Raw genomic sequence first — 2758 nt, forward strand, 5'->3', positions numbered from 1 at the left:
GGCGACGCGGCCAGCGCCGCCTGATCGGATACGGAAGGAGAGACCGGTGGGGGTGCGCAGGAGTGCCCTGCCGACCGTGTAGAGGAGACCCTCATCTTCGAGCCCTCGAGGGCCGAGGGCGGGGGCGTCGCGGAGGAGGGTACAGCGCAATAGGCGTCGACGGTGGAAGGAGCCCCTGTATCGGGGCCCGCGGAGGCCCTGGACGAGGGTACCGTTGCGGTAGTGCCTGAGCCAATGGTGCAAGGGGGTGTGACAGCGGTGGTGGAGCTGCCGGACAGCAGCGAGGAGTACGGGGATTCGATGGACATCGACCCCGCTGCTGCGGCGAGCGCTGCCGCACACATCGCCGAGTTCGCGTCGGCCAGCGCAGGCGTGCTCGAAGCGGCGGCGTCTGAGGGGAGCCACCTCGGGGCGATCGTCCCGTCCGGGGTCCCCTCGGAGTTCCTCCGCAAGGAGTAGGAGGAGGAGGCCTGGAACAAGCAGATGGGCGTCAGTTGCGAGATCTTGCAGGCCCTCGACCGCGCCTTCTGGCTCCACCAGAATGCGGATTACCAGGTCAGCCAGGTAAATATCCCCCCCCGGAAATTGCTTGGATTCGGTTTTAGCTTTTACGCGTCTTCACCCACGCCCTCCCCCTTTGCAGCAGCTGAGGGAAATCTCGCGCGAAAAGAGCGCCGAGATGAAACGGCTGTACTCCCAGATGAGCCAGCTCGGGCAACACAACGCCGAGCTGGTGATCAAAAATATCGACGCCAACACAAAAATGGCCGATCTGGGAGCGCGTCAGCAGGCGCTGGAGGAGGAGCTGGCGCGGGTTGCTGGTGAACGAGACGTCCAGAGGGCGGCAGCGGAGCAGAAGGCCCGGGAGGCCGAGGCGCAAACTGCCGAGCTGCAGCGCCTTCGGACGGCGCTCGAGGATTGAGCTCGCGAGGCGGAGGTGCAGAGCGCTGAGCTGCAGCGCCTCAGCACGACGCTCGAGCAGTAGAAGGCCGAGCTCCTCCATAAAGTGGTTGCCGTGGTCGCGCTCACCGGGACCCTCCGGGAAAAGGGCGAGGCCCTCGAGGGGAAGGAGGTGGCCCTCCAGAACATGGGGGCCGCCCTTAGAGAGAAGGAAGCCTCCTTGTCCTCGCTCGAAGAGGCCACCCGTACCCAGAGGGAGGAAGCGCAGAAGAACATGATGGGTGAGTACCTTTGATTTTTCGTCGATTTGTTTTCTTTCGTGGCTAATGTCGATTTCCTTTGCTCAGAGCTGAGGCAAAAGGTGGCGGACGAGACCGCGGCGAAGGAAACGGTCCACACCGCGCTCACGGCAGCACAGATGGAGTTTGCCGAGCTGGAGCAGACCGCCGTGAGCGTGTGTCAAGAGCTCGAGGGGGAGGGTGCCGTCTCGGGCAGTTCCATGATCAGCCGCCTGCGCACGCTAGGCGGTCGGATTGCCGAACATGCCAAGAGCACCTTCCGCCTTGGTGTCCTGCGGGCTCTCGCCGTGGCCTCGACGCATTACCTCATGGATCTCCAGAGGGTGTCGTCGGGGTACGTTGTTCCCGATGATGCTGGATGAAGCCGACGCAGCCGCGGAGGAGTTCGCCACCGTTCTCGCCGAGAAGCTCGAGGCAGACATCCCTCCCATTGCCGAATTCGATGCCCCTGAAGACCCGCAAGGGGGGATGGTAGCCTGTAGGAAAGTTGGGCATCGAAGCCCAATGTAAATAGATTAGTGTTTATATCATAGTCGCGTTTTGTAATCGCATCATATGAATATAAAAGATTTTGTTTCGTAATTTGAATGTGTGGCCCGTCGAGGCCTTGTGTGTTCGAGCCTGTGTTCCTTTACTTTATTCCCATGTTCTTGTATGCGACCTGGACGAACGTCTGCGAGGGGGTTCGCGTTCATAAGCAACGTAGGCGTAGGGTGGTGAGGGGGGTGCCGTATCCCGGAGGCGTAGGCGGCCCCATGACTCGGCCGGCCCCGTACCGTAGTTGCTTACGCCTCGCATCCGTTTTTTCCAAGGATACGAGAAACTTAGGGTCGAGACGGAAATATTTTGAAAAACATTGGTGACTTTTTGGGGACGTACGGGGGTTCCCCCCGTAGTAGCCCCCGAGGGAGGCTCGGCTTTGCCGAGGGTAAATCCAAGCGTACCTCAGAGTTAGCGCGCATCCTAGCCCTCGAGGGCCCGGATGGTTTCCAAAAATAAACCAGTAAAGCGTACTTTATTATTTCGGGAAATTGAAGATGCGAGTACAAGCAAATGTACAAAAAACTTGAAGTTCTAGGGATAGAAGCGACGTAGCTGTTGTATATTCCAAGCGTTGGTGAGGACTTCGCCTTTTTCGTTTGCCAGCTTGTAGGTGCCGGATTTGAGCACCTCGGCGATTATGTACGGTCCTTCCCATGGAGGTGAGAGCTTGTGGCGGCCCCTATTGTCCTGTCGAAGCCTCAGCACCAAGTCTCCTTCGTTGAGGTCTCGGCGCCGAACCCTCTGCACTTGGTACCTTCGCAAGGACTGCTGGTAGCGCGCAGAGTGGAGGAGCGCCATGTCTCGAGCCTCGTCCACTTGGTCCAGCAAGTCTTCGCGAGCTCGCTGGTTTCGTTGCTCTTGGTATGTCTTGAGCCTCGGCGATCCGTACTCCAAGTCAGTGGGGAGTATAGCCTCGGCGCCGTAGACGAGGAAGAACGGAGAAAAACCCGTGGCTCTGCTCGGCGTCGTCCTTAGGCTCCAAATGACCGAGGGTAGCTCTGTGAGCCACCTCCGGC

This window comes from Panicum virgatum, chromosome 4N (genome assembly GCF_016808335.1).
Source record: "Panicum virgatum strain AP13 chromosome 4N, P.virgatum_v5, whole genome shotgun sequence".
Classification (NCBI taxonomy): Eukaryota; Viridiplantae; Streptophyta; class Magnoliopsida; order Poales; family Poaceae; genus Panicum; species Panicum virgatum.